Consider the following 15,780-nt stretch of genomic DNA (forward strand, 5'->3'; position numbering starts at 1 on the left):
GAGGCCTCCGCTCGCGAGTAGGCGGAGAATTAGGTTTTTCTCTGTGGTCTCCAAAGGGGATTCAGACATCCCTTCGTCTTGGGAGATGCAAGACGAGCCTGCATTCAATTCACTGCAGGGATATCCGGCCTTACTTCGAGTCAGAGCATCCCGGTGTCCATTCCACTTGAGGCCACAAACTCGGGGTCCCTCAAATATACATGTAGCTGAGAGAAGCTTCCTCTTGAGGTGCTTGTGGAAAGTTGGTATTCCTCTTGAGTCTACGCCAGGGACTAAGCTCTCATCTCGAGTGTATTTCGGTCCACGGAGCCCTTTCCTGTTGGTCCAGTGACCTCAGGATCCCTCTAGACTTGAGACAGTGATCTTGGGTTTTCTCTGGAGTGTCATCAAGGAAATCAAGGCTCCTTTCACGTTTGATGTGGAACACGGAATTGCTCTGCATGCAGTGCAGGGAAATCGTGCCTCAACTCGCGGCGACGGGGAAATCTCATTGTTTTTCTCGAGTTACGGCCGGAACCTGGGGTATGTTCTCGAGTTACTAAGGGGAGGGCCCTTCCAGACACGTGTTTGTTCAGCGACGTCAGGACTCCTGCCTAGGAGTGAGGGACACCTCGGGATTCTCCTCGAGTCTTGGCATGGCAATTTGGACGCGTCTCCACGTGAGGCGGGAGACCCAGGGTCCCTTTCCACGTGCCACAGGGATCCTGGGACTCCTATCCATTTTCAAGAGGAGTCAGGCATCGTCTCCTTTGGAAGCATTGATCTCCGCGGACCTCTCGAGTTTTCAAAGAATGTGAGGTCTCCGGTCTCGATGAGGCGGAGAACTCGGTCTTTCTCTGTGGTCTCCACAGGGGATTCAGACATCCCTTCGTCTTGTTAGATGCAAGACGAGCCTGCATTCAATTCACTGCAGGGATATACGGCCTTACTTCGAGTCAGAGCATCTCGGTGTCCATTCCACTTGAGGCCACAAACTCAGGGTCCCTCTCACATACCTGTAGCTGAGAGAAGCCTCCTCTTGAGGTGCTTGTGGAAAGTTGGTATTCCTCTTGAGTCGAAGCTAGGGACTAAGCTCTCATCTCGAGTTGATTTGTGGTCCACGGAGCCCTTTCGTGTTGCTCCAGTGACCTCAGGATCCCTCTAGACTTGAGACAGAGAACTTGGGTTTTCTCTGGAGCGCCATCAAGGAAATCAAGGCTCCTTTCACGTTTGATGTGGAAAACGGAATTGCTTTGCACGCAGGGCAGGGGAATCAGGCCTCATCTCGCGGCGAGGGGGAAGTCTCATGGTTTTTCTCGAGTTGCGGCCGGAACCTGGGGTATATTCTCGAGTTACGACGGGGAGGGCCCTTCCAGACACGTGTTTGTTCAGCGACGTCAGGACTCCTGCCTAGGTGCGAGGGACACCTCGGGATTCTCCTCGAGTCTTGGCATGGGTATTGGGACGCGTCTCCACGTGAGGCAGGAGACCCAGGGTTCCTTTCCACGTGCCACATGGATCCTGGGACTCCTATCCATTTTCAAGAGGAGTCAGGCATCGTCTCCTTTGGAAGCATTGTTATCTGCGGAGCTCTCGAGTTTTCAAAGGATGTGAGGCCTCTGGTCGCGATGAGGCAGAAAGTTAGGTCTTTCTCTGTGGTCTCCTCAGGGGATCAGACATCCCTTCGTCTTGGGAGATGCAAGACGAGCCTGCATTCAATTCACTGCAGGGATATCCGGCCTTACGTCGAGTCAGAGTATCTCGGTGTCCATTCCACTTGAGGCCACAAACTCAGGGTCCCTCTCACATACCTGTACCTGAGAGAAGCCTCCTGTTGAGGTTCTTGTGGAAAGTTGATATTCCTCTTGAGTCGAAGCCAGGGACTAAGCTCTCATCTCGAGTTGATTTGGGGTCCACGGAGCCCTTTCCTGTTGCTCCAGTGACCTCAGGATCCCTCTAGACTTGAGACAGTGATCTTGGGGTTTCTCTGGAGTGCCATCAAGGAAATCAAGGCTCCTTTGACTTTTGATGTGGAACACGTAATTGCTCTGCATGCAGTGCAGGGGAATCGGGCCTCATCTCGCGGCGAGGGGGAAGTCTCATGGTTTTTCGCGAGTTGCGGGCGGAACCTGGGGTATATGCTCGAGTTACGACGGGGAAGGCCCTTCCAGACACGTGTTTGTTCAGCGACGTCAGGACTCCTGCCTAGGTGCGAGGGAAACCTCGGGATTCTCCTCGAGTCTTGGCATGGCAATTTGGACGCGTCTCCATGTGAGGCGGGAGACCCAGGGTCCCTTTCCACGTGCCACAGGGATCCTGGGACTCCTATCCATTTTCAAGAGGAGTCAGGCATCGTCTCCTTCGGAAGCATTGATCTCCCCGGACCTCTCGAATTTTCAAAGGATGTGAGGCCTCTGGTCGCGATGAGGCGGTGGACTAGGTCTTTCCCTGTGGTCTCCACAGGGGTTTAGACATCCCTTCGTCTTGGGAGATGCAAGACGAGCCTGCATTCAATTCACTGCAGGGATATTCGGCCTTACTTCGAGTCAGAGCATCTCGGTGTCCATTCCATTTGAGGCCACAAACTCAGGGGCCCTCTCACTTACATGTAGCTGAGAGAAGCCTCCGCTTGAGCTGCTTGTGGAAAGTTGGTATTCCTCTTGAGTCGAAGCCAGGGACTAAGCTCTCATCTCGAGTTGATTTGGGGACCACAGAGCCCTTTCATGTTGCTACAGTGACCTCAGGATCCCTCTAGACTTGAGACAGTAATCTTGGGTTTTCTCTGGAGTGCCATCAAAGAAATCAAGGCTCCTTTCATTTTTGATGTGGAATACGGAGTTGCTCTGAATGCAGGGCAGGGGAATCGGGCCTCATCTCGTGGCGAGGGGGAAGTCTCATGGTTTTTCTCGAGTTGCGGCCTGAACCTGGGGTATATTCTCGAGTTACGAAGGGGAGGGCCCTTCCAGACACGTGATAGGTGCGAGGGACACCTTTGGATTCTCCTAAAGTCTTGGCATGGCAATTGGAACGCGTCTCCACATGAGGCAAGAGACCCAGGGTCCCTTTCCACGTGCCACAGGGATCCTGGGACTCCTATCCATTTTGAAGAGGAGTCAGGCATCGTCTCCTTTGGAAGTATTGATCTCCGTGGACCTCTCGAGTTTTCAAAGGTTGTGAGTCCTCCGGTCTCGATGAGACGGAGAACTAGGTCTTTCTCTGTGGTCTCCACAGGGGCTTGAGACATCCCTTCGTCTTGGAGATGCAAGACGAGCATGCATTCAGTTCACTGCAGGGATATCCGGCCTTACCTCGAGTCACAGCGTCTCGGTGTCCATTCCACTTGAGGCCACAAACTCAGGGTCCCTCTCACATACCTGTAGCTGAGAGAAGCCTCCGCTTGAGGTGCTTGTGGAAAGTTGGTATTCCCCTTGAGTCGAAGCCAGGGACTAAGTTCTCATCTCGAGTTGGTTTTGGGTCCATGGAGCCCTTTCTTGTTGCTACAGTGACCTCAGGATCCCTCTAGACTTGAGACAGTGATCTTGGGTTTTGTATGGAGTGCCATCAAGGAAATCAAGGCTCCTTTCAAGTTTGATGTGGAACACGGATTTTCTCTGCATGCATTGCAGGGGAATCGGGCCTCATCTCGCGGCGAGGGGGAAGTCTCATGGTTGTTCTCGAGTTGCGGCCGGAACCTGGGGTATATTCTCGAGTTACGACGGGGAGGGTCTTTCCAGACACATGTCTGTTCAGCAACGTCAGGACCCCTGCCTAGGTGCGAGGGACAACTCGGGATACTCCTCGAGTCTTGGCATGGCAATTGGGATGCGTCTCCACGTGAGGCGGGAGACCCAGGGTCCCTTTCCACGTGCCAGAGGGATCCTGGGACTCCTATCCATTTTCAAGAGGAGTCAGGCATCGTCTCCTTTGGAAGCATTGATCTCCGTGGACCTCTCGAGTTTTCAAAGGATGTGAGGCCTCCGGTCGCGATGAGGCAGAGAACTAGTTCTTTCTCTGTCGTCTCCACAGGGGATTCAGACATCCCTTCGTCTTGGGAGATGCAAGACGAGCCTGCATTCAATTCACTGCAGGGATATCCGGCCTTACTTCGAGACAGAGCATCTCGGTGTCCATTCCACTTGAGCCCACAAACTCAGGGTCCCTCTCACATACATGTAGCTGAGAGAAGCCTCCCCTTGAGGTGCTTGTGGAAAGTTGGAATTCCTCTTGAGTCGAAGCCAGGAACTAAGCTCTCATCTCGAGTTGATTTGGGGTGCACAGAGCCCTTTTGTGTTGCTACAGTGACCTCAGGATCCCTCTAGACTTGAGACAGTGATCTTGGGTTTTCTCTGGAGTGCCATCAAGGAAATCAAGGCTTTTTTCTCGTTTGATGTGGAACACGGAATTGCTCTGCACGCAGTGCAGGGGAATCGGGCCTCATCTCGCGGCGAGGGGGAAGTCTCATGGTTTTTCTCGAGTTGCGCCGGAACCTGGGGCATATTCTCGAGTTACGATGGGGAGGGCCCTTCCAGACACGTGTTTGTTCAGCGACGTCAGGACTCCTGCCTAGGTGTGAGGGATTCCTCGAGATTTTCCTCGAGTCTTGGCATGGCAATTGGGACGCGTCTCCACGTGAGGCGGGAGACCGAGAGTCTCTTTCCACGTGCCACAGTGATCCTGGGACTCCTATCCATTTTCAAGAGGAGTCAGGCATCGTCTCCTTCGCAAGTATTGATCTCAGCGGACCTCTCGAATTTTCAAAGGATATGAGGCCTCCGGTTGCGAGGAGGCGGAGGACTAGGTCTTTCTCTGTGGTCTCCACAGGGGATTCAGACAACCCTTCGTCTTGGAGATGCAAGACGAGCCTGCATTCAATTCACTGCAGTGATATCCGGCCTTACTTCGAGTCAGAGCATCTCGGTGTCCATTCCACTTGAGGCCACAAACTCGGGGTCCCTCAAATATACATGTAGCTGAGAGAAGCCTCCTCTTGAGGTGCTTGTGGAAAGTTCGTATTCCTCTTGAGTCTAAGCCAGGGACTAAGCTCTCATCTCGAGTGTATTTCGGTCCACGTAGCCCTTTCCTGTTGGTCCAGTGACCTCAGGATCCTTCTAGACTTGAGACATTGATCTTGGGTTTTCTCTGGAGTGTCATCAAGGAAATCAAGGCTCCTTTCACGTTTGATGTGGAACACGGAATTGCTCTGCATGCAGTGCAGGTGAATCGGGCCTCAACTCGCGGCGAGGGGGAAATCTCATGGTTTTTCTCGAGTTGCGGCCCGAACCTGGGGTATATTCTCGAGTTACGACGGGGAGGGCCCTTCCAGACACGTGTTTGTTCAGCGATGTCAGGACTCCTGCCTATGTGCGAGGGACACCTCGGGATTCTCCTCGAGTCTTGGCATGGCAATTGGGACGCGTCTCCACGTGAGGCGGGAGACCCAGTGTCCCTTTCCACGTGCCACAGGGATCCTGGGACTCCTATCCATTTTCAAGAGGAGTCAGGCATCGTCTCCTTTGGAAGCATTGATCTCCGCGGACCTCTCGAGTTTTCAAAGGATGTGAGGCCTCCGGTCGCGATGAGGCGGAGAACTAGGTCTTTCTCTGTGGTCTCCACAGGGGATTCAGACATCCCTTCGTCTTGGGAGATGCAAGACGAGCCTGCATTCAATTCACTGCAGGGATATCCAGCCTTACATCGAGTCAGAGCATCTCGGTGTCTATTCCACTTGAGGCCACAAACTCAGGGTCCCTCTCACATACCTGTAGCTGAGAGAAGCCTCCTCTTGAGGTGCTTGTGGAAAGTTGATATTCCTCTTGAGTGGAAGCCAGGAACTAAGCTCTCATCTCGAGTTGATTTGGGGTCCACGGAGCCCTTTCCTGTTACTCCATTGACCTCAGGATCCCTCTAGACTTGAGACAGTGATCTTGGGTTTTCTCTGGAGTGCCATCAAGGAAATCAAGGCTCCTTTCACGTTTGATGTGGAACACGGAATTGCTCTGCACGCAGTGCAGTGGAATCGGGCCTCATCTCGCGGCGAGGGGGAAGTCTCATGGTTTTTCTCGAGTTGCGGCCGGAACCTGGGGTATATTCTCGAGTTACGACAGGGAGGGCCCTTCCAGACACGTGTTTGTTCAGCGACGTCGGACTCCTGCCTAGGTGCGAGGGACACCTCGGGATTCTCCTCGAGTCTTGGCATGGCAATTGGGACGCGTCTCCACATGAGGCGGGAGACCCAGGGTCCCTTTCCACGTGCCACAGGAATCCTGGGACTCCTATCCATTTTGAAGAGGAGTCAGGCATCATCTCCTTTGGAAGCATTGATCTCCGCAGAACTCTCGAGTTTTCAAAGGATGTGAGGCCTCCGGTCTTGATGAGGTGGAGGACTAGGTCTTTCTCTGTGGTCTCCACAGGTGATTCAGACATCCCTTCATCTATGGAGATGCAAGACGAGCCTGCATTCAATTCACTGCAGGGATATCCGGCCTTACTTCGAGTCAGAGCATCTCAGTGTCCATTCCATTTGAGGCCACAAATTCAGGGTCCCTCTCACATACCTGTAGCTGAGAGAAGCCTCCTCTTAAGGTGCTTGTGGAAAGTTGGTAGTCCTCTTGAGTCGAAGCCAGGGACTAAGCTCTCATCTCGAGTTGATTTGGGGTCCACGGAGCCATTTCGTGTTGCTCCAGTGACCTCAGGATCCCTCTAGACTTGAGACAGTGATCTTGGGTTTTTCCTGGACTGCCATCAAGGAAATCAAGGCTTCTTTCACGTTTGATGTGGAACACGGAATTGCTCTGCACGCAGTGCAGGGGAATCGGACCTCATCTCGCGGCGAGGGGGAAGTCTCATGGTTTTTCTCGAGTTGCGGCCGGAACCTGGGGTATATTCTCGAGTTACGACGGGGAGGGCCCTTCCAGACACGTGTTTGCTCAGCGACGTCAGGACTCCTGCCTAGGTGCGAGGGACACCTCGGGATTCTCCTCGAGTCTTGGCATGGCATTTGGGACGCGTCTCCACGTGAGGCGGGAGACCCAGGGTCCATTTCCACGTGCCACAGTGATCCTGGGACTCCTATCAATTTTCAAGAAGAGTCAGGCATCGTCTCCTTTGGAAGCATTTATCTCCGCAGACCTCTCGAGTTTTCAAAGGATGTGAGGCCTCCGGTCGCGATGAGGCGGAGGACTAGGACTTTCTCTGTCGTCTCCACAGGGGATTCAGACATCCCTTCGTCTTGGGAGATGCAAGACGAGCCTGCATTCAATTCAATGCAGGGATATCCGGCCTCACTTCGAGTCAGAGCATCTCGGTGTCAATTCCACCTGAGGCCACAAACTCAGGGTCCTTCTCACATACCTGTAGCTGAGAGAAGCCTCCTCTTGAGGTGCTTGTGGAAAGTTGGTATTCCTCTTGAGTCGAAGCCAGGGACTAAGCTCTCATCTCGAGTTGATTTAGGGTCCAAGGAGCCCTTTCGTGTTGCTCCAGTGACCTCAGGATCCCTCTAGACTTGAGCCAGTGATCTTGGGTTTTCTCTGGAGTGCCATCAAGGAAATCAAGGCTCCTTTCACGTTTGATGTGGAACACGGAATTGCTCTGCATGCAGTGCGGGGAATCGGGCCTCAACTCGCGGCTAGGTGGAAATCTCATGGTTTTTCTCGATTTGCGGCCGGAACCTGGGGTATATTCTCGAGTTACGATTGGGAGGACCCTTCCAGACACGTGTTTGTTCAGAGACGTCAGGACTCCTGCCTAGGCGCGAGGGACACCTCGGGATTCTCCTCGAGTCTTGGCATGGCAATTGGGACGCGTCTCCACGTGAGGCCGGAGACCCAGGGTCCCTTTCCACGTGCCACAGGGATCCTGGGACTCCTATCCATTTTCAAGAAGAGTCAGGCATCGTCTCCTTTGGAAGCATTGATCTCCGCAGACCTCTCGAGTTTTCAAAGGATGTGAGGCCCCCGTTCTTGATGAGTCGGAGGACTAGGTCTTTCTCTGTGGTCTCCAAAGGGGATTCAGACATCACTTCGTCTTGGGAGATGCAAGACCAGCCTGCATTCAATTCAATGCAGGGATATCCGAACTTACTTCGAGTCAGAGCATCTCGGTGTCCATTCCACTTGAGGCCACAAACTCAGGGTCCCTCTCACAAAAGTGTAGCTGAGAGAAGCCTCCTCTTGAGGTGCTTGTGAAAAGTTGGTATTCCTCTTGAGTCGAAGCCAGGGACTAAGCTCTCATCTCGAGTTGATGTGGGGTCCATGGAGCCCTTTCGTGTTGCTCCAGTGACCTCAGGATCCCTCTAGACTTGAGACAGTGATCTTGGGTTTTCTCTGGAGTGCCATCAAGGAAATCAAGGCTCCTTTCACGTTTGATGTGGAACACGGAATTGCTCTGCACGCAGTGCAGGGGAATCGGGCCTCATCTCGAGGCGAGGGGGAAGTCTCATGGTTTTTCTCGAGTTGCGGCCGGAACCTGGGGTATATTCTCGAGTTACGACGGGGAGGGCCCTTCCAGACACGTGTTTGCTCAGCGACGTCAGGACTCCTGCCTAGGTACGAGGGAAACCTCGGGATTCTCCTCGAGTCTTGGCATGGCAATTGGGACGCGTCTCCACGTGAAGCAGGAGACCCAGGGTCCATTTGCACGTGCCACAGGGATCCTGGGACTCCTATCCATTTTCAAGAGGAGTCAGGCATCGTCTCCTTTGGAAGCATTGATCTCCGCAGACCTCTCGAGTTTTCAAAGGATGTGAGGCCTCCGGTCGCGATGAGGCGGAGGACTAGGTCTTTTGCTGTGGTCTCCACAGGGGATTCATACATCCCGTCGTCTTGGGAGATTCAAGACGAGCCTGCATTCAATTCACTGCAGGGATATCCGGCCTTACTTCGAGTCAGAGCATCTCGGTGTCCATTCCACTTGAGGCCACAAACTCAGGGTCTCTCTCAAATACCTGTAGCTGAGAGAAGCCTCCTCTTGAGGTGCTTGTGGAAAGTTGGTATTCCTCTTGAGTCGAAGCCAGGGACTAAGCTCTCATCTCGAGTTGATTTGGGGTCCACGGAGCCCTTTCGTGTTGCTCCAGTGACCTCAGGATCCTTCTAGACTTGAGATAGTGATCTTGGGTTTTCTCTAGAGTGCCATCAAGGAAATCAAGGCTCCTTTCACGATTGATGTGGAACACGGAATTGCTCTGCACGCAGTGCAGGGGAATCGGGCCTCATCTCTCGGTGAGGGGGAAGTCTCATGGTTTTTCTCGAGTTGCGGCCGGAACCTGGGGTATATTCTCGAGTTACGACGGGAGGGCCCTTCCAGACACGTGTTTGTTCAGCGACGTCAGGACTCCTGCCTAGGTGCGAGGGACACCTCGGGATTCTCCTCGAGTCTTGGCATGGCAATTGGGACGCGTCTCCACTTGAGGCGGGAGACCCAGGGTCCCTTTCCACGTGCGACAGGGATCCTGGGACTCCTATCCATTTTCAAGAGGATTCAGGCATTGTCTCCTTTGGAAGCATTGATCTCCGCAGACCTCTCAAGTTTTCAAAGGATGTGAGGCCTCGGGTCGCGATGAGGCGGAGGACTAGGTCTTTCTCTGTCGTCTCCACAGGGCTTTCAGACATCCCTTCGTCTTGGGAGATGCAAGACGAGCCTGCATTCAATTCACTGCAGGGATATCCGGCCTTACTTCGAGTCAGAGCATCTCGGTGTCCATTACACTTGAGGCCACAAATTCAGGGTAACTCTCACATACCTGTAGCTGAGAGAAGCCTCCTCTTGAGGTGCTTATGGAAAGTTGGTATTCCTCTTGAGTCGAAGCCAGGGACTAAGCTCTCATCTCAAGTTGATTTGTGGTCCACGGAGCCCTTTCTTGTTGCTCCAGTGACCTCAGGATCCCTCTAGACTTGAGACACTGATCTTGGGTTTTCTCTGGAGTGCCATCAAGGAAATCAAGGCTCCTTTCATTTTTGATGTGGAATACGGAATTGCTCTGCACGCAGGGCAGGGGAATCGGGCCTCATCTCGCGGCGAGGGGGAAGTCTCATGGTTTTTCTCGAGTTGCGGCCGGAACCTGGGTTATATTCTCGAGTTACGACGGGGAGGTCCCTTCCAGACACGTGTTTGTTCAGCGACGTCAGGACTCCTGCCTAGGTGCGAGGGACACCTCGGGATTCTCCTCGAGTCTTGCATTTCAATTGGGACGTGTCTCCACGTGAGGCGGGAGACCCAGGGTCCCTTTCCAAGTGTCACAGTGATCCTGGGACCCCTATCCATTTTCAAGAAGAGTCAGGCATTGTCTCCTTTGTAAGCATTGATCTCTTCAGACCTCTCGAGTTTTCAAAGGATGTGAGGCCTCCGGTCGCGATGAGGCGGAGGAGTAGGTCTTTCTCTGTGGTCTCCACAGGGGATTCAGACAACCCTTCGTCTTGGGAGATGCAAGACGAGCCTGCATTCAATTCACTGCAGGGATATCCGGCCTTACTTAGAGTCAGAGCATCTCGGTGTCCATTCCACATGAGGCCACAAACTCAGGGTCCCTCTCACATACCTGTAGCTGAGAGAAGCCTCCTCTTTAGTTGCTTGTGGAAAGTTGGTATTCCTCTTGTGTCGAAGCCAGGGACTAAGCTCTCATCTCGAGTTGATTTGGGGTCCATGGAGCCCTTTCATTTTGCTCCAGTGACCTCAGGATCCCTCTAGACTTGAGACAGTGATCTTGGGATTTCTCTGGAGTGCCATCAAGGAAATCAAGGCTCCTTTTACGTTTGATGTGGAAAACGGAATTGCTCTGCATGCAGTGCAGGGGAATCGGGCCTCATGTCCCGTCGAGGGGGAAGTCTCATGGTTTTTCTCGAGTTGCGGCCGGAACCTGGGGTATATTCTCGAGTTATGATGGGGAGGGCCCTTCCATACACGTGTTTGTTCAGCGACATCAGGACTCCTGCCTAGGTGCGACGGACACCTCGGGATTCTCCTCGAGTCTTGGCATGGCAATTGGGACGCGTCTCCACGTGAGGCGGGAGACCCAGGGTCCCTTTCCACGTGCCACAGGGATCCTGGGACTCCTATCCATTTTCAAGAGGAGTCAGGCATCGTCTCCTTTGGAAGCATTGATCTCCGCAGACCTCTCGAGTTTTCAAAGGATGTGAGGCCTCTGGTCGCGATGAGGCGGAGAACTCGGTCTTTCTCTGTGGTCTCCACAGGGGATTCAGATATCCCTTCTTCTTGGGAGATGCAAGACGAGCCTGCATTCAATTCACTGCAGGGATATCCGGCCTTACTTCGAGTCAGAGCATCTCGGTGTCCTTTCCACTTGAGGCCACAAACTCGGGGTCCCTCAAATATACCTGTAGCGGAGAGAAGCCTCCTCTTGAGGTGCTTGTGGAAAGTTGGTATTCCTCTTGAGTCGAAGCCAGGGACTAAGCTCTCATCTCGAGTTGATTTGGGGTCCACGGAGCCATTTCATGTTGCTCCAGTGACCTCAGGATCCCTCTAGACTTGAGACAGTGATCTTGGGTTTTCTCTGGAGTGCCATCAAGGAAATCAAGGCTCCTTTCACGTTTGATGTGGAACACGGAATTGCTCTGCATGCAGTGCAGGGGAATCGGGTCTCAACTCGCGGCGAGGGGGAAATCTCATGGTTTTTCTCGAGTTGCGGCCGGAACCTGGGGTATATACTTGAGTTACGATGGGGAGGGCCCTTCCAGACACGTGTTTGTTCAGCGACGTCAGGACTCCTGCCTAGGTGCGAGGGACACCTCGGGATTCTCCTCGAGTCTTGGCATGGCAATTGGGACGCGTCTCCACGTGAGGCGGGAGACCCAGTGTCCCTTTCCACGTGCCACAGGGATCCTGGGACTCCTATCCATTTTCAAGAGGAGTCAGGCATCGTCTCCTTTGGAAGCATTGATCTCCGCGGACCTCTCGAGTTTTCAAAGGATGTGAGGCCTCCGCTCGCGATGAGGCGGAGAATTAGGTCTTTCTCTGTGGTCTCCACAGGGGATTCAGACATCCCTTCTTCTTGGGAGATGCAAGATGAGCGTGCATTCAATTCACTGCAGGGATATCCGGTCTTACTTCGAGTCAGAGCATCTCGGTGTCCATTCCACTTGATGCCACAAACTCAGGGTCCCTCTCACATACCTGTAGCTGAGAGAAGCCTCCTCTTGAGGGGCTTGTGGAAAGTTCATATTCCTCTTGAGTTGAAGCCAGGGACTAAGCTCTCATCTCGAGTTGATTTGTGGTCCACGGAGCCCTTTCCTGTTGGTCCAGTGACCTCAGGATCCCTCTAGACTTGAAACAGTGATCTTGGGTTTTCTCTGGAGTGCCATCAAGGAAATCAAGGCTCCTTTCACGTTTGATGTCGAACACGGAATTGCTCTGCATGCAGTGCAGGGGAATCGGGCCTCAACTCGCGGGGAGGGGTAAATCTCATGGTATTTTTCAGTTGCGGCCGGAACCTGGGATATATTCTCGAGTTACGACAGGGAGGGCCCTTCCAGACACGTGTTTGTTGAGCGACGTCAGGACTCCTGCCTAGGTGCGAGGGACACCTCGGGATTCTCCTCGAGTCTTGCCATGGCAATGGGGACGCGTCTCCACGTGAGGCGGGAGACCCAGGGTCCCTTTTCACGTGCCACAGGAATCCTAGGACTCCTATCCATTTTCAAGAGGAGTCAGGCATCGTCTCCTTTGGAAGCATTGATCTCCGGGGACCTCTCGAGTTTTCAAAGGATGTGAGGCCTCCGGTCGCGATGAGGCGGAGAACACGGTCTTTCTCTGTGGTCTCCACAGGGGATTCACACATCCCTTCGTCTTGGGAGATGCAAGACGAGCCTGCATTCAATTCACTGCAGGAATATCCGGCCTTACTTCGAGTCAGAGCATCTCGGTGTCCATTCCACTTGAGGCCACAAACTCAGGGTCCCTCAAATATACCTGTAGCTGAGAGAAGCCTCCTCTTGAGGTGCTTGTGGAAAGTTGGTATTCCTCTTGAGTCAAAACCAGGGACTAAGCTCTCATCTCGAGTTGATTTGGGGTCCACGGAGCCCTTACTTGTTGCTCCAGTGACCTCAGGATCCCTCTAGACTTGAGACAGTGATCTTGGGTTTTCTCTGGAGTGCCATCAAGGAAATCAAGGCTCCTTTCTATTTTGATGTGGAATACGGAATTGCTCTGCACGCAGGGCAGGTGAATCGGGCCTCATCTCGCGGCGAGGGGGGAGTCTCATGGTTTTTCTCGAGTTGCGGCCGGAACCTGGGGTATATTCTCGAGTTACGACGGGGAGGGGACTTCCAGACACGTGTTTGTTGAGCGACGTCAGGACTCCTGCCTAGGTGCGAGGGACACCTCGGGATTCTCCTCGAGTCTTGGCATGGCATTTTGGACGCGTCTCCACGTGAGGCGGGAGACCCAGGGTCCCTTTTCACGTGCCACAGGGATCCTGGGACTCCTATCCATTTTCAAGAGGAGTCAGGCATCGTCTCTTTGGAAGCATTGATCTCCTCGGACCTCTCGAGTTTTCAAAGGATGTGAGGCCTCCGGTCGCGATGAGGCGGAGAACTCGCTCTTTCTCTGTGGTCTCCCCAGCGGATTCAGACATCCCTTCGTCTTGGGAGATGCAAGATGAGCATGCATTCAATTCACTGCAGGGATGTCCGGCCTTACTTCGAGTCAGAGCATCTCGGTGTCCATTCCACTTGAGGCAACAAACTCAGGGTCCCTCTCACATACCTGTAGCTGAGAGAAGCCTCCTCTTGAGGTGCTTGTGGAAAGTTCGTATTCCTCTTGAGTCGAAGCCAGGGACTAAGCTCTCATCTCGAGTTGATTTGGGGTCCACTGAGCCCTTTGTTGTTGCTACAGTGACCTCAGGATCCCTCTAGACTTGAGACACTGATCTTGGGTTTTCTCTGGAGTGCCATCAAGGAAATCAAGGCTCCTTTCATTTTTGATGTGGAATACGGAATTGCTCTGCACGCAGGGCAGGGGAATCGGGCCTCATCTCGCGGCGAGGGGGAAGTCTCATGGTTTTTCTCGAGTTGCGGCCGGAACCTGGGGTATATTCTCGAGTTACGACGGGGAGGTCCCTTCCAGACACGTGTTTGTACAGCGACGTCAGGACTCCTGCCTAGGTGCGAGGGACACCTCGGGATTCTCCTCGAATCTGGCATGGCAATTGGGACGCATCTCCACGTGAGGCGGGAGACCCAGTGTCCCTTTCCACGTGCCACAGGGATCCTGGGACTCCTATCCATTTTCAAGAGGAGTCAGGCATCGTCTCCTTTGGAAGCATTGATCTCCGCAGACCTCTCGAGTTTTCAAAGGATGTGAGGCCTCCGGTCGCGATGAGGCGGAGGAGTAGGTCTTTCTCTGTGGTCTCCACAGGGGATTCAGACATCCCTTCTTCTTGGGAGATGCAAGACGAGACTGCATTCAATTCACTGCAGGGATATCCGGCCTTACTTCGAGTCAGAGCATCTCGGTGTCCATTCCACTTGAGGCCACAAACTCAGGGTCCCTCTCACATACCTGTAGCTGAGAGAAGCCTCCTCTTGAGTTGCTTGTGGAAAGTTGGTATTCCACTTGTGTTGAAGCCAGGGACTAAGCTCTCATCTCGAGTTGATTTGGGGTCCATGGAGCCCTTTCATGTTGCTCCAGTGACCTCAGGATCCCTCTAGACTTGAGACAGTGATCTTGGGTTTTCTCTGGAGTTCCATCCAGGAAATCAAGGCTACTTTCACGTTTGATGTGGAAAACGGAATTGCTCTGCATGCAGTGCAGGGGAATCGGGCCTCAACTCGCGGCGAGGGGGAAATCTCATGGTTTTTCTCGAGTTGCGGCCGGAACCTGGGGTATATTCTCGAGTTACGACGGGGAGGGCCCTTCCAGACACGTGTTTGTTCAGCGACGTCAGGACTCCTGCCTAAGTGCGAGGGACACTTCGGGATTCTCCTCGAGTCTTGGCATGGCAATTGGGACGCGTCTCCACGAGAGGCGGGAGACCCAGTGTCCCTTTCCACGTGCCACAGGGATCCTGGGACTCCTATCCATTTTCAAGAGGAGTCAGGCATCGTCCTCTTTGGAAGCATTAATCTCTGTGGACCTCTCGAATTTTCAAAGGATGTGAGGCCTCCGGTTGCGATGAGGGGGAGAATTAGGTCTTTCTCTGTGGTCTCCACAGGGGATTCAGACATCCCTTCGTCTTGGGAGATGCAAGACGAGCGTGCATTCAATTCCCTGCAGGGATATCCGGCCTTACATCGAGCCAGAGCATCTCGGTGTCCATTCCACTTGAGGCCACAAACTCAGGGTCGCTATCACATACCTGCAGCTGAGAGAAGCCTCCTCTTGAGGTGCTTGTGGAAAGTTGGTATTGCTCTTGAGTCGAAGCCAGGGACTAAGCTCTCATCTCGAGTTGATTCGGGTCTTCGGAGCCCTTTCATGTTGCTACAGTGACCTCAGGATCCCTCTAGACTTGAGACAGTGATCTTGGGTTTTCTCTGGAGGGCCATCAAGGAAATCAAGGCTCCTTTCACGTTTGATGTGGAACACGGAATTGCTCTGCAGCCAGTCCAGGGAAATCGGGCCTCATCTCTCGGCGAGGGGGGATTCTCATGGTTTTTCTCGAGTTGCGGCCGGATCCTGGGGTATATTCTCGAGTTACGACGGGGAAGGCCCTTCCAGACACGTGTTTGTTCAGCGACGTCAGGACTCCTGCCTTGGTGTGAGGGACACCTCGGGATTCACCTCGAGTCTTGGCATGGCAATTTGCTCGCGTCTCCACATGAGGCGGGGGACCCAGGGTCCCTTTCCATGTGCCAC

This window comes from Dama dama, chromosome 31 (genome assembly GCF_033118175.1).
Source record: "Dama dama isolate Ldn47 chromosome 31, ASM3311817v1, whole genome shotgun sequence".
NCBI classification, from domain to species: Eukaryota; Metazoa; Chordata; class Mammalia; order Artiodactyla; family Cervidae; genus Dama; species Dama dama.